This window comes from Prionailurus viverrinus, chromosome C1 (genome assembly GCF_022837055.1).
Source record: "Prionailurus viverrinus isolate Anna chromosome C1, UM_Priviv_1.0, whole genome shotgun sequence".
Lineage (NCBI taxonomy): Eukaryota > Metazoa > Chordata > Mammalia > Carnivora > Felidae > Prionailurus > Prionailurus viverrinus.
In genome coordinates, this window is record NC_062568.1 from 58,992,946 (window position 1) to 59,017,500 (window position 24,555).

Here is a 24,555-nt window from a genome sequence, read left to right on the forward strand (position 1 = left end):
TGTTGCTCATTAGGCATTTCCTGACTCTCCCCATTGTAAGATGAAGCTGGGCTAATCTTTTGTTTCCCTCCACTGTAAAATCCTTACAAATACTAATAGTTAAGGACTGAATTGTGAGAACATTTAGTAGATTCTTTGAAGAAAGATCTTATTTGCAGAACACACAACCGTTTAGCTTACTCAAACAAGAGGTCTTGGTTTGAAAGATGGGGTGAGGAGTATTATATTAGGGAGCATTGCTCTGGAAAGAGCAAGAGAGATGAATGAAGGCTTAATAAGAAAAATGTGACTCTCACAGAGTAAGGAAGTGGGTCCTCCTTTTGGTGTGACTGTCACATGTAGACCATTAAAAAAACCATTAAAAAGACCATGACTTAGGAATGATCATCTTGCCAAGTTTCTTGGTTTCTTCTAATTCAAGACAACTCCCCCGCCCCCCCCCCCCCAGAATCTTAGTTGAGATGGCTAATGACTCAAATGAAATTAAGAGCAGATGGTATATACATTACATTGTACAATATGTAACACAGTAAGAAAGAACTCACTGGGATCCATGAAATGGAGAGAAGTTAGAGGTTAACTCTTAGCAGTTAGAGATAACTGTCTTCAGACCCTGTTTGGGGGTATTTTATATTATCTGTTCTGTGCCAAGCCTGCATTAGGTTCATGAGATACAAAGATGAATAGGGCCTTTTCTATTGAAGAACCACTTGCCATTAGCTCACTGAATGCTGATTAGGAGATCCCACAGAGGTTTTCCTCTCCTTGAATGGCCCCTGCTCCTTGCTGGCTTCCAACATGTGACTCTTACTTGTGACTTTTTTTTTTCCCACTCCTTGAGACTGTTTTAGATTGCCAAGGAAAGGATGATCTCACCCTTTGCTGTGGATGTGTCAAATGCTACAGCCTTTTTTGACAGCTATCTGGAAACATCAATTAAAATAAAATATACATGATATCTTTTGACCCAGCAATCTCACTCTCGGGAATCCATCCTACAAAAACAAAAGCCAGCATATATGTATATGTGAACAAGATGTGGCAAAAAAAAATCCAGGAACAAAGTATTTGCCACCTGAAGTAGGATGGCTGAGTAAATTGTGGTGGATATGCACATGGAGTATCATTTTGGAACCATTAAATAGAACAAATTAGAACTCTTCTACTAGGCTTGGAAGGTTTTTCAAGACCTCATTTTTATAAAGCAAACAGAGAATCTCTGCATGTGAATAAGATATTTATGTGAACATGGAGAAAATATGGAGGGATATGTATTGGATTGTTAATATGGGTCACCGTAGTTAGGTGGTGTAGTGTGAAACAAGAGAGGGTGAGGCAAGAGAAAAAGGAAAAGATTTTTTTTTAAGATTACAGTGAGAATGATATGATTCAGCACAATGGCAACTAGGGAAAAGTCTTATCCACACTCATGGCCTCCCCAAAAACACCAAAAACAAACAAACAAAAACCCTCAATCTAATATAGCCTTCACATCCAATTACCAATTTACAGGAAATATAGAGAATAGAGGAAACAGATTAAACTATATCCTGGAGGTCTCATCAGCAAACCAATGAGGGCAATTCTAAGGACAAATAACATGGTTTATTTAATAGAAATAAATTGCACAGACAAAAAAATGGAAAGGAAGTCTATTGATTAAAAGATGTAATAACCATGTGCAATATATAGAAATTATTTGGATCCTGATTCAAAGAAACATACATTAAAACAAGAACAAATCCATTTGAAGCAATTTTTCTGAGACAATTAGCAATTTAGATAATGGAATAGCTGATTCTATTCAGAAATTATTGTTAATTTTCCAGATGTGATGGTGATATTAGGGTTATCAAAAAAGGAATGCTTGTTGTTTAGAATAATTACTGAAATATTAATGGATGAAATAATGTGATGTCTGAGAATTGTTTCAAAATACCATAGTAGTAGGAGGAGTGGATGTGTGTGTGGTTGGGCCAGGATTAGCCATGGGTTTATGCTGGGGCTGGCGATGGGTACCTGGGAGTTCAGGATACTAATCTGTCTACTTTTATGTATATTTGGAATATTCTATTATAAAATGTTTAAAACCTGATAAAACCATACTTTTTAATTTATATACAATTTTTTACAAAAGCGTGTAGTTTTATAAATATGTTTATACACACACACAAATACATATATACATACACACATATAATCAATGTTCTTTGGAATTAAAGTTCAAAACTTAATTAGGCATTGTAGAAGCAGGGAGGGGCATACTGAGATTAGTTTCTGGTCTTGTAACTGGGCCTGGAATGCATAGCTTATTAAGAACAGACTGCTCACCTAATGGAAAGTGCAGTATTGCTGTAGGTTTTTTACACTTCTAAATATACTTTCTTTTTAAAAAATTTTTTAAACGTTTATTTAGTTTTGAGAGAGAGAGAGAGAGAGCGAGCGAGCAAGCAGGGAAGGGGCAGACAGAGAGGGAGGCACAGAATCTGAAGAAGGCTCCAGGCTCTGAGCTGTCAGCACAGAGCCCGATGTGGGGCTCAAACCAAAGAAGTGAGATCATAACCTGATCCAAAGTCAAATGCCCAACCCACTGAGCCACCCCGGTGCCCCTTCTAAATATATTTTCAAATTTTCCCTACTTCTTTGTCATAATGATAATAAAAAGTAAGATACCTCATTGCTATTTTATAAAATACATCAGATGCTTTCCTTATAGTCATGGAGTTGAAGTTGTATTTGTAAGCACCCAAATGTCAAATCAAGTGCTTTGGCTATTAACCAACAAAACTAGTCAGGCCCTAAGTATTTATGGTGCAAAATAATTTGTCAGGTGTTATGGGAAATACAAATAGACAACAAACTTGGCCATCAACAAGCTTGCAATGTCTGGAACAATTGTTTTTATTTTATTGTATTTTATTTATTTTTAAAAAATACTTTTAAGTAATCTCTACACCCAATGTGGGGCTTGAAATCACAACCCTAAGTTCAAGAGTCACATGCTCTATTGACTGAGCCAGCCAGGCGCCCCACAATTATTGTTTTTAAATCTAAACATCTTTATCATCTAGGTGCACTGGATTCATTTAGTTTGCAAGATTTATGGACACTATTCTATTGACTGAAATTTGTGAGATGCTATTAGCCTTTCAGATTTTCTGAATATAATGTTCTTGTCCTGCTTCAATACAATTAAGTACACATGGCTTTTTGGTGATTGTTTCTTTTTAAAGGTGAATTATTAGTTTGAAAGCAAATTGCTTAGAAGCTTATTTGACTATAAAACATCACATCGTGGGAATGGCCATGTTATTGTTAATGTTATTAATGAAACCGTCCCAAAAATAAAGGACATGTCCTTGTTATAATAGTCTGTTCAAGTTGATTGGCTGTAGATGCAGAAAATGACTCATAGTGGAGTATACCTGACCTAATGCAGGTCAGCTGCCCAGCCACCAGTGGCCCTCTGATGCAATGCCAAACATTTGTTAAATAAATGTCCCAAGTGGACTTTTGTCTTATCTTTACAATGTCCTGGGATTACTGCCTGACAACGTCTCGAAGCAGGGGGCTAGTTTCTTCAGCTTCTCCCTGAATGAGAGCCTTTCCTTTGCAGAACAGGGACTGCAGAACCTGGGTTTTGGCTCTGTTCCATCTGTATGGAGGCTGGTTTAACATTTAAACAAAATCTCAATAATTCCAAGAATTTTTTTTACTATTATCCTAGTTCTGTTATTAAATAAAAATGTGATGTCATCAGAGAAAAATAAACAGAAAAATCATTCCTTATTTAGCAAATCAGAGCAATCCTAAAGTTCAGTTTAGTTTGTCAAGTAGTATGCTACAAGCATTATCTCATTTAATACTCATAACAACCCTATCAGTTGTTAAACTACCAACTAATTTAAAGTTGAGAAAACAGAGACCCCGAGAGGATTAAATAATTGGTCCAATTTACTTACCTAGCTATTCAGACCCAGATCTGTCCTACCTCAGAGTCCATACGAGTACATTCATGATCACTATCGCTATGTAGAGTACATTCATTTTGTCTTTTACTCCTGTGATCTGTGTTTGTTTGTCTGCATATGTTTTATATTCATTTTATTTTTTTTTACCAAAACAGTGTCATATGTATTATTGGCTGCTTTCTAAAAAAAAACACATAAACTTATCCAGAACACTTTCTGATATCAATAAATATTCTTTTGTTCAGTGATTTAAAAAACAAAAATTTGTATTGTATTCTGTCATATGGGTTTGTTTGGCTAACCTCCCATAATCAGACATTTAGATTGCCTCTAATTTTAAAAAATTAAAAAATTTTTTTTAATGTTTATTTATTTTTGAGAGGGAGAGAGAGAGAATGAGCAGGGAGGGGCACAGACACACACACACACACACACACACACACACACACACACAGAATCTGAAGCAGGCTCCAGGCTCCGCACTGTCCGCACAGAGCCCGATGTGGGGCTCAAACTCGTGAACTGTGAGATCATGACCTGAGCTGAAGTCAGACGCTTAACTGACTGAACCATCCAGGCGCCCCTGAAGAACATCTGTAAATGAACATCATCACACACATCTGATGTTTACTTAGAATAAATTCCTAAATGTGGACCACTTATGCATGTTTATATGGTCGAAGTTTCTGGTAGACTATTTCAGTAATGGACAAGCCTCCACATATCCATGTCCATGTGTGTAGTCCCTTCCCGTATTGAATCTGGGTTTGTCCATGTGACTGATATTGGATAATAAGTCATCAGTGGGAGTGATACAAGGACAGGTGTTAAAATGGCACATTGGAGCCTGCCTATTGGTAATGCTGTCACCGTGTAAAGTCTGGCCTATGTTGCTAGGGTCCCACAAAACAGCTGTCTGCCAGAACCAAACCACCAAACCCATGAGTGAGCCATCTCAGACTATTAGTCTGTTAGTCCATGAGACCATCAGTCACCAGATGATGGCAGCCTGGCACACGACCCCCAGTGAGACACCCCCACTCCCACCCCCACCCAAGTTGGCAGAACCCATCACAATGCTTAACTCACAGAATTGTCGGCAAATAAAGTGGTGCTCTAAGCCACCAAGTTTTGGGGGTGGTATGTTATATAGCAAAAGCTAACTGATACAAGATTGAATAAGTTTGATATATATTTTTATGCAAGGTTATTTGCAAGTCCGGGATGGAACATGACACTGGGAGAGCTTGGTAACATTATACCAGCCAGTAGGTGGTTTCTTAGTCTTTTCTAATTATCAGCTCATTTAATATGGATTTTAAATATGCAAAACATCTTTTAATTTCCTTGGAATTTCCATTAATTTTGCAGTAAACAGCAGTTTATATGCTTCCCTAGTAAAAAAGCAAATTATTTATGGTTCTCTGGACAAAGACAATGTTCTATATTTGCAAAGAGTTGAAAAATTATTTAATCATTACTATAACAGAACCAATAACTTATAAAATGATTAAAACTTAACCTTTCTTTCAGCCTGGAAGCTTACAGAACTTTTCCCCTCTGTCCTTGTAATTTTCTATGGAACTAACCAAATATGGTTCTGTTTTTATTGACCTTCAATCTTTACGCTTCAAAAATTTTCAGCTCCATTTATTTCAATGATGATTGCTTCAGTTTTTTTGGCTTTGTTTCTTCCTTGGGGAGCCTTGTAATTCTTATCTTAAGCCTCTATTTTCTATCACTTTTATTTATAATCTCTATTTACGGGCACCTGGGTGGCTCAGTCGGTTAAGCATCGACTTCAGCTCAGGTCATGATCTCACGGTTTGTGAGTTCGAGCCCCGCATCTGGCTCTGTGCTGTCAGCTCGGAGCCTGGAGCCTGCTTCAGATTTTGTGTCTCCCTCTCTCTCTGCCCTTCCCCTGCTTGTGCTCTGTCTCTGTCTCTGTCTCTCTCTCTCTCTCTCTCTCTCTCAAAAATAAATAAAACATTAAAAAAAATTTATAATCTCTATTTCATCATTTTCTTATTTTTGTCCTCTTCCTCTACAGTCTGAAATAATTCCCACATTTAATGTAATGTGTCACTGATTCCATTTCCTACAGTGTTGGCTTGTGGTTTACTACTTGTAATGAAGATTTTAATTCTGATAGTACATTTTTAGTTTCTTGCTTCTCTTCCATATCACATTCTGTTTTCTTTCCATGTCCTTGTTTTGTTTACTCATATCTTTTACTTCTATCTCCTGAATCCGTGTCTTCCTATTTTCTTTCTTTCTATTCAGATTGCTGAACAATTTTCTAAATTTTTGTGTGGGGATTCTATAGAAAGTCACTTTCAGATCCACATACCTGTATTAGATTGCTAGTGCTGCCATGATAAAAGATTACAAACTGCGTGACTTAAACAATGGATGTTTATTTTCTCACCCTTCTGGAGGCTGGAAGTTCAAGATCAAGATATTGACGGGGTTCAGTTCTTCTGAGGCCTCTCTCATTGGCTTGCAGATGGCCACCTTTTCCCTATGTCCTCACATGGCCTTTTCTCTGTGCTTGCTCAGACACGATGTCTCTGTGTCCACACTTCTTTTTTATAAGGACATCAGTGAAATTGGGTTAGGGCCCACCCTAGCAGCCTCATTTTAACATAATCACCTCTTTAAAGCCTTATCTACAAATACAGTAACATTCTGAGGTACTGGAGATGAGGTACTGAGTACCTGAGGTACTGGAGTTTCAACATATGAATTCTAGAGGGACACAATTCAACCCATAATAGTATCTCGGTTATAAAAATCATGTTCCCTTTTCCTCAATGCTTGGCCACGCCACTTAGAATTCTGAATTAGCCTTCACTTCCTGCATATGCTGAGCCTAAAGATCAGTTAGAAATGAATGTTTATTGTCTTTTCTAGTCTTCTCTGAGCATGCATGCTGCCCTGGGCACGTGCGTAGCTTTCTGGATTAGCTAGTATACTCAGGAGCTTTTCAAAGCCCTTATTCCCTGAAGAATCTCATTCCCCAATGCTTTCTTCCTGGCTTTTGTCATGTCTATTGTTTGCTTCAGTTGTTAATTTTTGTCCCAGGTGGCAGCACTTGACTGTCAACATTTCTGAAGAACATCCTCCACCCTAAGAGGGTTATAAGTTAAGTGAAACAAAGGTAGGCTTTTTGTGATAATTCTTCAGGGAAACCACAGACAGGTCAAAACAAATGTGATTCCTTGAGAGCAGTTTTCTCTACCTCCTGTAGTACCGTGAATTCATACAGAGGATTCAAGCTGCCATCTTGAAGACTGCCATTGTACCAGGGAAAGGGATGGGAGAAGGCTGAATCAAAATGCCATAGAGTTCTCTTACTATGTTCTAGTGGCCTTTCTCCTGGTTAAGTGTTCACTTGATTGCTGTAAACCCTTGCCTATTTTACAGAATTCCAATAATGTTGGTTTTTACAGTTTTTGCCAGGTTATTTGGTATTTCTGGGGGAGCACAAGCCCCTTCAGGTCCCTAATGTGCCATCTTCACTGACGTTATCAATCTGCTTGGACGATGTTTGAAGTCCTTTTGTGTATCTTCAAGTGGATAGTGGATTGATCCAAATACTACGAATTTGCCTTCTACAGTCTAACATACTTTAATTTTTTTTTTCAACGTTTATTTATTTTTGGGACAGAGAGAGACAGAGCATGAACGGAGGAGGGGCAGAGAGAGAGGGAGACACAGAATCAGAAACAGGCTCCAGGCTCTGAGCCATCAGCCCAGAGCCGACGCGGGGCTCGAACTCACGGACCGCGAGATCGTGACCTGGCTGAAGTCGGACGCTTAACCGACTGCGCCACCCAGGCGTCCCTACAGTCTAACATACTTTAAGGGGCGCCTGGGTGGCGCAGTCAGTTGAGCGTCCGACTTCAGCCAGGTCACCATCTCGCGGTCCGGGAGTTTGAGCCCCGCGTCAGGCTCTGGGCTGATGGCTCAGAGCCTGGAGCCTGTTTCCGGTTCTGTGTCTCCCTCTCTCTCTGCCCCTCCCCCGTTCATGCTCTGTCTCTCTCTGTCCCAAAAATAAATAAACGTTAAAAAAAAATTTTTTTTTTAACATACTTTCTTCTTTGATGATTGTGGAGGATACTGGCAGAATTTTTTCCCCTGGTTCAATGTGTGCATCTCTGTTATGCTAAAAAGATGGACTATCTGAAAAACTTAGTTTTTAGACTCTGCCACTAGAGATTCTTCTTGTTTTTAATCTACATTCTTACAGTCATATTTTAGTCTATTTTGATTATTTCTCCTTCTTTAGTCCAACCTCAACTGATGGAGTCCTTTCAGGGATCAATTGTAGATTTTTTTTTTCCATTTTATGTTATAGGAGATTTTATTTTATTTTTAAAATGTTTATTTATATTTGAAAGACAGAGACAGAGCATGAGTGTTGGAGAAGCAGAGAGAGACAGAATCTGAAGCAGGCTCCGGGTTCTGAGCTATCAGCACAGAACCCAATGCGGGGCTGGAATCCATGAACTGTGAGATCATGACCTGAGTGGAAGTCGGACGCTTAACCATCTCAGGAGTCCCTCCTCTAGGGGATTTTAGATCCTTCCAAGCCTGTAAATACCACAGATACTCCAAGTATTCCAAAATTAACATCTCCAGTTCTGTAACTTGTTGAATTCAAGACCTAGTTGTTACTCAGCATTTCTCCTTAAATCGCACAATATCCCAGAATAAGCATATTAAAAACTGGACACTTAGTTCTCAGTCTTGCAATATTTTTTCCCCTCAGTTCCTTTCCAGAGAAAAGCCTTTGGATTGTTGAGGAAGTTCAAAAAGCCTTGGGTTTATAAAAATGATTTATCAGAGATGTTCTAATATTAATGAAACAAAATTAGAGAAAAGGAGACTGGAGTTAGGATAAAATTCAATAGCTGTGTCAAAAAACACAGCTGCAGATCCTTACAAGGGAAAATAAAAAAAATGTGAATCCAATGGGAGTGTGAAAAAAAGAAGAAGTGACTTCACGGAGTTGGAAGTTATAAGTACGTTCGGTGCTTAGAGATTTAAGGTGATAATTGAGAAGCCACATTGGAAATCTGAGGAAGGATGTGCAAATAGCATTGCTGTGAATTTTATCGCTATTATAAAATTTAAATGGGAATGTTTTGGAATTTAGGATATACTAGGAGATACTGGAAATTACACATGGGGTTTCAGGCATGAGAAGGTATAAGTATACTTGTAAGTATTATACATTAATTTATTATACATTATTACAGATACCAGTTTGATCACACATGGTCCCAGAACCCTCACATAGTAAATCAAATATCATCAGATGTTAAAGATTGGTCCTCAAATGTTATCACAAGTGATGCCATGATTGTCTGTGATCTCATGGATATAAAACTGCATCCATACCTCTGTGGCCACCAAACCATTCAACACAGCTTCTTTAACTGCAAGCTGTTTGTAGCAGTTTAAGCACCACGGATGATTTTTTTTCCAGGCTCTAAGTAGTAGTAGGATCCTCAGCAGGGGTTGGAGAAACCAGCTCAACCTTAAAGTTGTTCCAAAAGCTGGCTAACCAGGCTTTGAGTGAGTCACAGCAGCATTTATCAGCACCAGAGCCTTTTCAGTAAGGTTACGGACAAACTGGACCATGGTTCTAGGAAGGAAAGTTTGTCACCTTGAGTGGCTGGCTAAATTAGGTATAGATATTTTACAAGATTAGATATTTTACAAGACTTATAATAGGAAAGGGAAGCAGAGGCAGTGGAGGAGAGAAAAGCTTAATGCTTTACCAGTAAACTTGAATTGTCACTGACACATCAGGAATCAGGGCAAGGGAGGAGGGGAAGTCAGTAATCACTTAGGTGGGGAATCACTCAGAAAAGCCGTGATAAGTGATTGGAATGATGATTTGAGATGAATCATCAAGGAGTCACATAGTTAGACTGTTTTTCTTTATTTCCTTCTCTTAATTTCTTGTGTCATTTTCTGAATTCTCTACGATAAGATCTGCAGAATGTATAAAATGGTGTGTGTGTGTGCCCAGGCTCTTTCTATTGTTCACCCCTTTCTTGGCACGTAGCTCTTCATTTTTTGATATGTCACCTCGTGGTCTCCAGACATAATTCCTTGAGGTCTGATTTGGAGAAAAATACTGTAACTTAGAATATGATGTGTTCTGAGTTGGGCTTCTTTGGCACTTGCACACACAAACACACACACACTCCATACACATTCATTTATGCTAGAAATAAAGACATATGCAACAGTCCAGAAGAAAAAAAGGAACTTTTGACTGTCATTTGTACACGCCCATGAAAGACACGCGACACTTTGAAATGAATTTCTGGTAATTCAAGCGGCCACCCATCCATCCTCAATAAGGAAGTGAGGATGTGCCAAATCTGCTACTGTGGGATGGGCTGTGGTCTAAAGGTAAGGGTGGCTGGCAGCATCCTGGGAGAGATAAGTATGGACTCTGAAATGCGGTCTGTTGAAAGCCCTGGGCTGACTAGGAGACTCCCTAGTGTTATGGCAGCAACCTGCATGGCCGCAGAGTCAGATGCAGCTTGAATTTCGCTGCAAGTCCTTTATTTTATCCTGCCTTAGTTTGAGTTTTGATGCTCATGACCAAAGTCCTTGAATTAATCACTCTTATTCCATGTTACTTAAAAATGTGACATTTTCTCTGCACTGTTTCAATTCTAAATTGTTATGGCATTTTTCTGCAGGTAAAATTAATAAATAAGGTGAGGCATTTTATCACTGAAAAAGAAAATTGTGACATTTTCAAATGTGTGCCTAGACAACTCAGTGAGAAGCAATGAATTAGTGAATCAGCTCTAGAGAACTCACTGCTTTAAAACTTTAAAGCTAAGTTTCCTGTGTATTAAGTAGTCACCCAGAGTTAGTAAGAGTGGAACTGGGGAGCTCTGAATTGCCATCTCCAAGAAAGCAGTAAAAATAATGCGTCTTCAATTTTTTTCCTCAAAGCTATAAGACTAGTTTGCCAACATCTACCTGGATTGACAAGCTTACAGAAAAGAGAGCTGGATTTTGGTTTTATAAGTCTATTGGATTGTTGTTCAAAGACATGATTGACTAATTTGGTAAAACTGGTTCCTTGTTGCCAGGATATATTGTATTAACAATGAATTGCCTTACATTAAACTAGGGAGTAGCAGATACTTTCTCACACTCATACGTTATTTATAACCACTTGGCAGAAATCATTGTGACCTCTGCTTGACGATGGTTTCCAAGATTTACATATCACTTTAAGAAGGGAGGTGTCCTGGGTGAAGCTGCGACTTGAAAACCTAGTCTTCCCAAAGCCTCAGCAGGCTTGCCCCTCTCCAGTGAGAGATGAATTCATTTTACAATTCAAGTGACTGCTCAACGCCATAGGCACAATCTCTTGGTAATGAATGTTGTTCTATAGCATTATCTTGGATTTTCTTTTTCTTTTTTTTTTCTCACCTATTCTTCTCCCTTTTCCAGTTACTCATGATTTTTATAGGTATATGTCCAACAATGAGCCTTCAGGGGAAGATGAGAACTAGTACACTCAAAGGTATGAGAAAAGATTTGCTCACAGATGAAATATATATTTTTGTGTCAGTTTTCCTCATTAGAGAGGGAAACAAAAATAGAAATTCTGGCCAAGTACTGAGAGCTGAAGAAGATAAATAGTTGTGGAGTTTAGTGCATTTCATCAGATAATTGTAAGCCACAACTTGCTAAGAGTGTGATGAAGAAGTCTCATTTGGTGTCGTTAATTCTATAGGGGGAAGATAAAATATCTAACAATATACTGAGGTTACCCAACTCACTATTTTTAACTTTTGTCTCCACAACCATCTTAAAAGAAGCATGAAGACCATCAAGAAGTGTTTTATGAGCCAAATGTTTTACTCTAATGGCCAACCGAGTGGGGTGAGGAGGAGTCCCAGGAGCCAAAGCCAGATGTGACATAGGGTTGGGGCAGACTGTACAAGGACCCAAAGGGGATCTCAAACACTGTTCAGATTAGAGCCAGCTTTTGGGAGAAGTGAGCCCAGAGGCACAGGTCTAGAGTAGGATGAAGCTACCTCTAGGTTTAGGCTACTGGGCCGTACTACTGAGTAGCAGCTTCAGGGCTTGTCTGCATTTGGATGGACCCGGATTGCAATGCAGACAGACTTCAAATCCATAGTAATATTCCCTGTTATTTCCAAATGAGGGCTCCATAGTTTTTGCACAAACTAGAGCCTCCTGGAAGAAAAGCACTAACTGAACCACAGCTAGCGTTTGGAGAACATTCAAAACCTGTAGATACATTATCAACAATAGTCAACTATGGAAAGAGCCCAAATGTCCATTGACTGATGAATGGATAGAGAAGATGACGTGATATATACATCTCTCTCTCTATATATATATACAAGTAGATATATATATATGTATACGTACATCTATCTATCTATCTATCTACACACACAAGCCATCAAAAAGAATGAAATCTTGCCATTTGCAATGATGTAGGTAGAGCTAGAGTGTATTATGCTAAGTGAAATAAATCATTCAGACAAATACAAATACCATATGATTTCGCTCACAGGGGAACTTAAGAAACAAAAGAAACAAAACAGATGAACATAGGGGAAGGGAGAAAAAGAGAGAGGGAAGCAAACCATAAGAGGCTCTTAACTATAGAGAACAAACTGAGGGTTGATGGAGGGAGGTGAGGGAATGGGCTAAATAGGTGATGGGCATTAAGGAGGGCCCTTGTCATGAGCACGGGGTGTTATTGTATAAGTGATGAGTCACTAAATTCTATATCTGACACCAATTTTACCATACATGTTAACTAGAATTTAAATAAAAACTTGAAAAACAACCAACAAGACCTATAGATATATTTAAAAGATTGTTAGCAGTATAAATTTTATTAAGCATCTTTATAGGCATTAATTTTTGTCATATACTTTATTCTTTTCATTTAATAAATTATATATGAAAAAGTAGTTTGCTTTTATTGTATACAATTGAGAAGATGAAGAAAAGCACCAAAAAGATAAAACTCATGCATACTCACATTCTTTTTTCTTATTGCATCCTAGTCTTGAATGTTTATTTATTTTTTTTAATTTTATTTTTTTAATTTACATCCATATTAGTCAGCATATAGTGCAATAATGATTTCAGGAGTGGATTTCTTAATGCCCCTTAACCATTTAGCCCACTCCAGCTCCCACAACCCTTTCAGTAACCCTCTGTTTGTTCTCCATAACTAGGAGCCTCTTATGTTTTGCCCCCCTCCCTGTTACTATATTATTTTTGTTTCCCTTCCCTTATGTTCATCTGTCTTGTCTCTTAAAGTCCTCATATGAGTGAATTCATATGATTTTTATCTTTCTCTGACTGACTAATTTCACTTAGCATAATACCCTTCAGTTCCATCCATGTAGTTGCAAATGGCAAGATTTCATTCTTTTTGATTGCCAAGTAATACTCCATTGTATATATATACCACATCTTCTTTTTCCATTTATCCACTGATGGACATTTGGGCCCTTTCCATACTTTGGCTATTGTTGATAGTACTGCTATAAACAGGGGTGCAGGGTCTCTTTGAAACAGCACACTTGTATCCCTTGGATAAATGCCTAGTAGTGCAATTGCTGGGTCATAGGGTAGTTCTAATTTTAATTTTTGAGGAACCTCTAAACTGTTTTCCAGAGTGGCTGCACCAGCTTGCATTCCCACCATCAATGCAAAAGAGATCCTCTTTCTCCACATCCTCACCAACATCTGTTGTTGCCTGAGTTGTTAATGTTAGCCATTCTGACAGGTGTGAGGTGGTATCTCATTATGGTTGTGATTTGTATTTCCCTGATGATAAGTGATGTTGAGCATTTTTTCATGTGTCGGTTGGCCATCTGGATGTCTTCTTTGGAGAAGTGTCTATTCATGTCTTTTGCCCATTTCTTCACTGGATTATTTGGTTTTTGGGTGTTGAGTTTGATAAGTTCTTTATAGTTTTTGGATACTAACCCTTTATCTGATATGTCATTTGCAAATATCTTCTCCCATTCTGTCAGTTGCCTTTTAGTTTTGCTGATTATTTCCTTCACTGTACAGAACCTTTTTATTTTGATGAGGTCCCAGTAGTTCATTTTTGCTTTTGTTTCCCTTGCCTCCGGAGACGTGTTGAGTAAGAAGTTGCTGCGGGCAAGATCAAAGAGGTTTTTGCCTGCTTTCTCCTCAAGGATTTTAATGGCTTCCTATCTTACATTTAGGTCTTTCATGATTTTGAGTTTATTTTTGTGTATGATGTAAGAAAGTGGTCCACATTCATTCTTCCCCATGTCGCTGTCCAGTTTTCCCAGCATCACTTGCTGAAGAGACTGTCTTTATTCCATTGGGTATTCTTTCCTGCTTTGTCAAAGGTTAGTTGGCCATATGTTTGTAGGTCCATTTCTGGGTTCTCTATTCTGTTCCATTGATCTGAGTGTTTTTGTGCCAGTACCATATTGTCTTGATGATTACAGCTTTGCAGTATAGCTTGAAGTCCGGGATTGTGATGCCTCCAACTTTGGTTTTCTTTTTCAAGATTGCTTTGGCTATTCGGGGTCTTTTATGGCTCCATACAAATTTTAGGATGATTTGTCTTAGCTCTCTAAAGAATGCTGGTGTTACTTTGATAGGGATTGCATTGAATATGTAGATTGCTTTGGGTAGTATTGACATTTTAACAATATTTGTTCTTCCTATCCAGGAGCATGGAATCTTTCTCCATTTTTTTGTGTCTTCTTCAATTTCTTTCATAAGCTTTCTGTAGTTTTCAGTGTATAGATTTTTCACCTCTTTGGTTAGATTTATTCCTAGGTATTTTATGGTTTTTGGTGCAACTGTAAATGGGATCCATTCCTTGATTTTTCTTTCTGTCGCTTCATTGTTGGTGTATAGGAATGCAACCGATTTCTGTGCATTGATTTTATATCCTGCAATTTTGCTGAATTCATGAATCAATTCTAGCAGTTTTTTTGGTGGAATATTTTGGGTTTTCCATATAGAGTATCATGTCATCTGCGAAGAGTGAAAGTTTGATCGCCTCCTGGCCAATTTGGATGCCTTTTATTTCTTTGTGTTGTCTGATTGAAGAGACTAAGACTTCTAATACTATGTTGAATAACAGTGGTGAGAGTGGACATCCCTGTCTTGTTCCTGACCTTAGGGGGAAAGCTGTCAGTTTTTTCCATTGAGGATGATATTAGCGTTGGGTCTTTTGTATACAGCTTTTATGATCTTGAGGTATGATCCTTCTATCCCTACTTTCTTGAGGGTTTTTATCAAGAAAGGATGCTGTATTTTGTCAAATGCTTTCTCTGCATCTATTGAGAGGATCATATGGTTCTTGTCCTTTCTTTTATTGATGTGATGAATCACATTGATTGTTTTGAGGATATTGAACCAGCCCTGCATCCCAGGTATAAATCCCGCTTGGTCATGGTGAGTAATTTTTTTAATGTATTGTTGGATCTGGTTGGCTAATATCTTGTTGAGGATTTTTGCCTCCATGTTCATCAGGGAAGTTGGTGTATAGTTCTCCTTTTTAGTGGGGTCTCTGTCTGGTTTTGGAATCAAGGTAATGCTGGCTTCATAGAAACAGTTTGGAAGTTTTCCTTCCATTTCTACTTTTGGAACAGCTTCAAGAGAATAGCTGTTAACTCTTCCTTAAATGTTTGGTAGAATTCCACTGGAAAACCATCTGCCCCTGGACTCTTGATTTTTTTGGGAGATTTTTGATTAATAAGTCTATTTCTTTACTGGTTATGGGTCTGTTCACATTTTCTATTTCTTCCTGTTTCAGTTTTGGTAGTGTATATGTTTCTAGGAATTTGTCCATTTCTTCCAGATTGCCCATTTTATTGTCATGTACTTGCTCATAATATTCTCTTATTATTGTTTTTATTTCTGCTGTGTTGATTGTGATCTCTCCTCTTTCATTCTTGATTTTATTTATTTGGGTCCTTTCCCTCTTTTTGATCAAACTGGCTAGTGGTTTATCAATTTTGGTAATTCTTTCAAAGAACCAGCTTTTGGTTTCATTGATCTGTTCTACTGTTTTTTTGGTTTCTTTTTTTTTTTTTAATTTTTTTTCAACGTTTTTTATTTATTTTTGGGACAGAGAGAGACAGAGCATGAACGGGGGAGGGGCAGAGAGAGAGGGAGACACAGAATCGGAAACAGGCTCCGAGCCATCAGCCCAGAGCCTGACGCAGGGCTCGAACTCACGGACTGCGAGATCGTGACCTGGCTGAAGTTGGACGCTTAACCGACTGCGCCACCCAGGCGCCCCGTGTTTTTTTGGTTTCGATAGCATTAATTTCTGCTCTAATCTTTATTATTTCCTGTCTTCTGCTGCTTTTGGGTTTATTTGCTGTTCTTTTTCCAGTTCTTTAAGGCATAAGTATAGGTTGTGTATCTGAGATCTTCCTTTCTTCTTTAGGAAGGCCTGGATTGCTATATACTTTCCTCTTATGACCGCCTTTCCTGTGTCCCAGAGGTTTTGGGTTGTGGTGTTATCATTTTCATTGGCTTCCATGAACTTTTGAAATTTTCTCTTTAACTTCTTGGTTAGCCCATTCATTCTTTCATAGGATGTTCTTTAGTCTCCAAGTATTTGTTACATTTCCAATTTTTTTTCTTGTGGTTGATTTCAAGTTTCATAGCCTTGTGGTCTGAAAATATGCACAGTATGATCTCGATCTTTTTGTACTCGTTGAGGGCTGATTTGTGTCCCAGTATGTGGTCGATTCTGGAGAACATTCCATTCGCACTGGAGAAGAATGTATATTCTGCTGCTTAGGACAAAATGTTCTGAATATATCTGTTAAGTCCATCTGGTCCAGTGTGTCATTCAAAGCCATTGTTTCCTTGTTGATTTTTTGATTAGATGATCTGTCCATTGCTGTGAGTGGGGTGTTGAAGTCTCCTACTATTATGGTATTACTATCAATGAGTTTCTTTATGTTTGTGATTAATTGATTTATATATTTGGGTGTTGCCACATTTGGTGCATAAATGTTTAAAATTGTTAGGTCTTCTTGGTAGATAGACCCCTTAATTATGATATAATGCCCTTCTTCATATCTTGATACAGCCTTTATTTTAAAGTCTAGATTGTCTGATATAAGTATGGCTACTCCAGCTTTCTTTTGTTGACCATTAGCATGGTAGATGGTTCTGCATCACCTTACTTTCAATCTGAAGATGTTTTTAGGTCTAAAGTGGGTCTCTTGTAAATAGCATATGGATGGGTCTTATTTTCTTATCCATTCTGTTACCCTCTGTCTTTTGATTGGAGCATTGAATCCATTGATGTTTAGAGTGAGTACTGAAAGATATGAATGTATTGCTATTCTGTTGCTTGTAGAGTTGGAGTTTCTGGTGGGGTTCTCTGGTCATTTCCAGTCTTTTTTGCTTTTGGTCTTTGTTTGTTTCTTTGTTTGTTTGTTTGTTTGTTTGTTTTTTCATTTTTTGCCCCTCAGAGAGTCCCCCTTAAAATTTTTGCAGGGCTAGTTTAGTGCTCACAAACTTCTTTAATTTTTGTTTGTCTGGGAACCTTTTTATCTCTCTATTTTGAATGACAGCCTTGCTGGATAAAGAATTCTTGGCTGCATATTTTTCTGATTCAGCACATTGAATATATCCTGCCACTCCTTTCTGGCCTGCCAAGTTTCTGTGGATAGGTCTGCTGCAAACCTGATCTGTCTTCCCCTGTAGGTTAAGAATTTTTTCCCTTGCTGCTTTCATGATTCTCTCATTGCCTGAATTTTCTGAATTTGACTATGATATGCTTTGTTGATGGTCAGTTTTTGTTGAATCTAATGGGAGTCCTCTATGCTTTCTGGATTTTGATGTCTGTGTATTTCCCCACGTTAGGAAAGTTTTCCCGCTAAGATTTGCTCTCATAACCCTCCTACCCCTATTTATCTCTCTTCTTCATCTGGGACCCCTATGATTCTGATGTTGTTCCTTTTTTAATGAATCACTGATTTCTCTAATTTTTAAATCGTGCTCTTTTGCCTTAATCTCCCTCTTTTTTTCTGCTTCATTATTCTCCATAAGTTTGTCCTCTATATCACTGATTCTCTGTTCTGCCTCATCCTTGCTGCTGTGGCATCCATCTGAGGTTGCAGCTCAGTTGTAGCATTTTCTATTTCATCCAAACTAGCTTTTACTTCTTTTATGTCCGCTGAAAGGGATTCTAATCTATTTTCAACTTCATCTAGTATTCTTATTATTGTGATTCTAAATTCTGGTTCAGACATCTTTCTTGTATCTGTGTTGGTTAATCCCTGGATGTCCTTTCTTCCTTTTCTTTCTTTTAGGGTGAATTCCTTCGTTTCATCATTTTGAAGGCAGAAAAGGAATTAATGAGGTAAAAAAATTAAAATTAAAAATATTAAAAAATTAAACACACACACACACACACACACACACAAAATCAAATAAATGATGCTAGGTCCTAGGTGTGTTTTGATCTGGGTGTTGAAAGGGGCTTGATATATTAGAGAAAAAAGGGGAAACAAAAAAAGGAAATTGTTTGAAAATTTGAAAAAATGAATACACTGAAGTAGACTAAAGTGAAATGATGGAAGTAAAATAGAATTTGAAAAAATTTACACAAAAGTAAAAAATATAGTAAAAAAATTAAATAAAAGTATTTTTAATAAAAATTGAAAATAAAAATGAATTTTTCTCTTTCTGTATTCAAGAAAAAGAAAAGAAACTAATAAGAGAAAAAAGAAAAAAAAAGAAAGAAAATTGAATAGAGGACCAGTGAACAGAGTGAAATACTATTGAAATTATTTCATTTTCCCCTAGAAGTCAAACTGTGAAGTGTTTTATAGTCCATAAACTAAGCAGGCGGAGAGACTTGTGTTCCTGAAGAGCTAGGTTGGCCCAATTGGGCAAGGCTCAGTGTAATGGCTCCATTATCCATTAGATGGCGCTGCTTATCTTACTGGGGTGGATTGTTGTGGCGCTTGTAGGTGCATATGCGCATGTGCGGGAGCATTGAAACTGGTGTCACTCAGCTATCCAGTCTCTAGTATTGGAACTCTGTTCTCCCTGATCAACAATCAGGCACAGTCCTTTGTCTTAGGCTTCTGTCCACTACCCACTTTTACACTGTCCGTGACCAAGCCCCAGGCAGCGCCTCCCTCCTGAGTTTTATCTCAGATGGGACTGTTTTTCCAAACCCCTTACTTCTGAGTGACTGCGGCTTTGACCTGCTCCACCCCTCTGTGGAGGGTCTCACTGAGCAATGGCCGGGTGCCGGCCACACCCAGGAACGTTTGTGGGACTGTGCTGCTGCCGATGCCCAGAGACTGTGGCCAGTTGCCAGCCCGCCGCAGAAAAAGTTCCCAAGATAGTGTAGCAGCAGCATTTCAGGGATTATGGAAAATCACAACACACATCTGGCACCAGGCTTCACTCTTAACGATCTTGTTCTAGCACCAGAGAATGTGGTTGTTCTCCAAGGTCCACTAGGGTCCTGCCTTTGGGGGACCCACACAGCCTCTACCAGGTGTCCTCCCAGCAGGGGAACCGCCTCTCCCTGTGTGGCCTGAAGAACCCCGGACTCCACTCTGCTCCTGTGTATTCACCCTTCCCACCAGAGCACCACCAGGTATTGAGCTGCAGAGTTGCAGACTCTGTGCTCCCCCTGTTTATAGTCTTAATGGAATTTAAACCCTCTCCTTTCTCCTTTCTCCCTTTTTAGTTCAGTCCCTGTGGCTGTTTCCACTTTTCCACTTTCTCTCCAGCTGCTTTTTTGGGGGGGGGGTGCTTTTCCCATATTCTCCTCCCCATCTCTGTCCTCTCTCCACATGCAAAAGTGGCTCCCTGTCCTCTGAAGCTTCTCTCTCCCCCAGTTCACCTCTCTGTGCCATGTACCTGCTGAATTCTGTGGTTCAGATTGTGCAGATTGTTGTGTTAATCCTCCAATCAGTTTTCTAGGTGTGTAGGATGGTTTAGTGTTGGTCTGGCTGTATTTCACGGATGCGAGACACACAAGAAACTTCCATCGTATTCCGCCTGCATACTCACGTTCTTATAACTTACAGATAATCACGTTTACATTTTCATGTTTTTTCTTCTTTTCGTCTTTTTCATCTTTTTTACGTGTCTACAAAATGAAATGAAGAATATACCGATTTTGGTAGATACAAAATATACAAAACTCACCTAACTGCCTGCCTGGAGAAGAGTCACAGGATAAGGAAAGGGGAACAGAAAAATGCATAGGTTATTGTTCACAGTGTTCTATTGTACTAATATCAGATCATCCTTGCACAAATGTACAGTCAATTTTTTGGATATCATTGACTTATTGGGAAAGGAAAATATGGACTGTTAATATATCTTATTACAGGTATCAATCATGGGCATCTTTGACTAGGCAGAATGAGATTGAGAAAGTTCACTTAAAAAAAATATTAAAGCATGGGGCGCCTGGCTAGCTCAGTTGGTTGAGTGTCTGACTTTGGCTCATGTCATGATCTCACAGTTTGCGGCTTTGAGCCCCATGTCAGGCTCTGTGCTGAGAGCTCGGAGCCTGACACCTGCTTCAGATTCTGTGTCTCCCTCTCTCTCTGCCCCTCCCCCACTTGCTCACTCTCTCTCTCTCTCTGTCTCTGTCTCTCTGTCTCTCAAAAATAAATAAACATTAAAAAATATATATTCAAGCATGTATTTTTCAGGGCAGAGTCAGCCAGACTCATGGTGTAGTATGATTAAGGAGGATACCTAATCATTAGCTTGGGGCATGTTGGATCTGGGGTGAATACCCACATGCCATCCAGATAGACTGAAATCTCAGACTCAAACTAAACTTTACTCATTTTAGGGCATAATCCCTCACGGGTCAGATCAACTGTTTTGTCGCACTCGTGCTGCCAGAGGAGTCACTGCTCTGCCCTCATATCCAAAACATTTTCTTTCCCACAGGCAGCCTGTTTTCCCAGGGTTTATGGCACAGGTAATTTCTGGTAGATTCATCACCCTGTAAAGATGGTATTACTACTTCCATTTTACAGATGAAGAAACTGAGGCTACTGGAGTTTAAGTAACCTGCCCAAAGTCACATAGCTGGGAAGTGAATTCAAATCATTATGATTCCAAAGTCCATCTCTCTCTCTCTCTCTCTCTTTTTTTAAATCTAATTTAGTTAATGTATAGTGTAATAGTGATTTCAGGAATAGAATTTAGTGAGTCATCACTTACATATAACACCCAGTGCTCATCCCAGCAAGTGCCCTCCTTAATGTCCATCACCCACTTAGCCCATCCCCTCACCCAACACCCCTCCAGCCATCCCTCAGTTTGTTCTCTGTATTTAAGGGCCTCTTATGGTTTGTCTCCCTCTCTGTTTTTATCTTATTTTTTGCTTCCCTTCCCCAATGTTCATCTGATTTGTTTCTTAAATTCCACATATGGGTGAAATCAGATGGTATTTGTCTTTCTCTGACTTATTTCACTTAGCATAATACACTCTAGTTCCACCCACGTTGTTGCAAATGGCAAGATTTCATTCTTCATGATCGCCGAATAATATTCCATTGGATATACCGATCTATCTATCTATCTATCCATCTATATCATCTACTTGTAGATGTAGATAGATGGATAGATAGGTAGATAGATATCACATCATCTTCTTTATTCATTTATCAGTCAATGGACATTTGGGCTCTTTAAATAGTTTTCCCAGGGCTTTTGCACTTACTGTTCCCCTAGAAATTCATGTACTTGCTCCCTCACCTCAGGTTATTCTTCATATGTTACCTTCTTCAACCACCTGCTTTAAAATGGCAACACACCTGCTCACCTCACAAACACACACACACATACCCCCATCATATTCGTTTCCTGTAATGTTTTTCTCCATAGCATTTATCACCATCTGCATGTATGTTGCACTTATTGTTTACTATCTACCTCTCCTTTCCCCCACACCTGAATATAGGATTCTTGAGGGCAGGAATTCTCAACTGTTTTGCTCATTCTTGTATCCCAGAGGTTAGAAGAGTATTTGGCACGTAGTAAGCACTCAAAAAGTGCTTCAGTTGAGGCTTTAACTGGAGGACAGCAGGGACCACAGCCCTACCTGTTTTTAAACCATAAACCATAAAGAAAACTCACCTACTGCTAAAACAAAATAGGAATGATTAACTTGGTATTCATCCTGCCCTAGCTGGTCAGGGAGCCAGAGTTGAAGGAACGGAGGAAGATGTTACTAAACCTCGAAGGGGTTCAGAACAGGTTGTTGTTCCGTCCTCAGTTTTTGCATCTACAGGATGAGGTGGTTGAACAGAACATCTGCAATATTGTTTATAACTCTAACACTCTATTTTTATTATCTCCCTTCACATCTACATGCCAAACAAAGAAAAAACTTAGGACACTAGGACCAATGAGAAGCTCATTTTCACCCTGTGGGTGTCATCAACAATTTTACCAGAACAAAGGTCACAAAATTCTACTGAGAATCTTCTCCCAGCCAAAGCTACAATCTCACAGCTGTGCTGTCTTTTTGGGTTTGTGTAGAACAAATTTCTTTTTCCTAGGTCCTAATTGGTGCCAAACCCAATATTACGTTTGCATTGACTCGGACGTCAACTTGTCCCAGGACTTGTCAAACCAGTTCAGATGGAGGGAATATCTTAGAAACCTTTCTTGTGTTTGCTGCTCTTGATATATTGAAATTTTAACATATACATATAATAACATACAAAGTTTGGAGCTAAATCATAAACCATTGTATATGCAGGTTTCAGTAGAGACAAATAGAAGATACTGAATTTTTAAAGAGTTTATGGCAGAAAAACTTTAAATTAAGAAAATTTGATCTTATCATTGATTTGATCTTATTTTCTTCAAACTGAGAAGCACTGGCCCATCACCTGCATTTCAGAGCCTGGGCTGGAAGGTCAGCATAGAGTGGTATAGAGCATAGACTCTAGAGCTATTGGTTGTAGACTTTGGGTGGGTTATTTAACCTCTCTGTGCTTCATTTCTCTTAACTATAAAATGGAGGTAATGATGATAGCACCTAACTCCTATGGTTTTTGAGGAATCCAAATAAGGAGGTACAAAATAGACTCTTCAACCGAGCCAGGTACCCAACAAAGGCTTGACCAGCATTGGCTATTATTACTCATCACTGGAGGCCACAGTGAAGTGCTCTTAGGAAGTGGTTAACTCAGTCAGAGAGAGAGAGAAAAAATAAGAGCATTTGAGAAAAATGTTGGAATTAACAAGAAGGGAGAGGAACAGGTACGGACAGCACAAAGCCGATGGAGAAGCCACATATGTTTATTTGACTTGGATTTCTGTTAGTTTAAACCTTTAAAAAAATCATTTATCTGGTGGGTAGAGCCTGAGGTTGTTGACTGTTGAGGCCAGGGTGCAAGGGTCATGTGAGCCCTCAGAGTTTTGAGCAAAAAGGCTATTTCACGTGTTCTTTCAAGTCATCTATCTCCACGCAATTCTGGGGCTGGGTCAGGAATATCAGGGGCCTGCAACGTAAGGACTTTTCAAGAGTAATCTTTCAAATTGAGGGGAAAAGTTTAAAGTTGTTTTTTTTTGTTTTGTTTTGTTTTGTTTTTTGTTTTTTGTTTGGTTTTGGTCTGGTTATGTTTTAAAGTAATTTCTTAAGACCAAGGGCTTATGAGAAGAAATGATGTAGCCAGAATCACAACGCTCTTGCAGGGTGTGGGGGGACGGGGTACCAGTGTCTTGCGCCTCCTTTCAAGGGAATCCACACCTTCCAAAGCCTGTTGAAGCCCTCAGCTGGCTTCCTAAGCCCACTGTGTGTTTGGGGTTATTGTTTTGAGTGTATTCAACCTTTCCTCAGATGTCACTGAACTGTGCTTAGACTGGCCTTCAGGGCATTGACACATCAGCAAATAGATAATGTTTTAGAAAAAGCTTGAATTCTGTTCAGTGTTTAGCAATGATGAAAACTGAAGTTGGAAAAGGTTGTAAAACCTTTGACTCTCCACGGTAGAGTCTGTTGTTTTCCTGGCTTCCTCAAGTCCTCGCTCACAGGTAAGTGACTTCTATTCTTTACAGCATTTGAGGACCATGTTCTGCAAGTCCATTTCCTCCAAGTTTTACTTTGTGGGGTATTGTGTTTCTGATTCACTAAAGGCTATCCTCTTGTCATGCAATAAACAGTACCATAATGCTTGGATAAGAACTTGCAGAATATATTAGCAATTTAATAATATACAGTATGGGTGACTCTTGGTTGCTGTCTCATTTATAGCAATGTTACTCTATGCATCAATTGTTTTGGGAGAGAGAGAGAGAGTGTGTGTGTGTGTGTGTGTGTGTGTGGTGCAAATGGATGAATGGATTGAATAATGTGCCCAAAGTAAAAATGCTAGTGAGCTTTTTTGTCTTGGGTTTATGAAAGTGCAATTCTGTTTGCACTGATAACCCCAAATCCCATCTGGAAAGCTGGTGCTGTTTTAATACAGAACTATGCCAACTTCATCTTTTCTCCAACACCATGCTTATATCCCTCATT

At 38.9% G+C, this 24,555-nt stretch overlaps 1 protein-coding gene and 1 pseudogene across 1 annotated transcript in view; one reads left to right on the forward strand and one right to left on the reverse strand.

Annotated features, from left to right (window-relative positions):
• Positions 1-9,311: 9,311 nt before the first annotated feature.
• LOC125171619 (ATP synthase subunit g, mitochondrial-like) lies at positions 9,312-9,620 on the reverse strand (annotated as a pseudogene).
• A 14,397-nt stretch (positions 9,621-24,017) lies between these two features.
• ABCB11 (ATP binding cassette subfamily B member 11) overlaps positions 24,018-24,555 on the forward strand; it is an 88,634-nt gene continuing 88,096 nt past the window's right edge. Inside the window, exon 1 of the mRNA XM_047872208.1 lies at positions 24,018-24,071. The gene's annotated coding sequence lies outside the window, so the exon portion shown is untranslated. The remainder of the gene's footprint in view (positions 24,072-24,555) is intronic.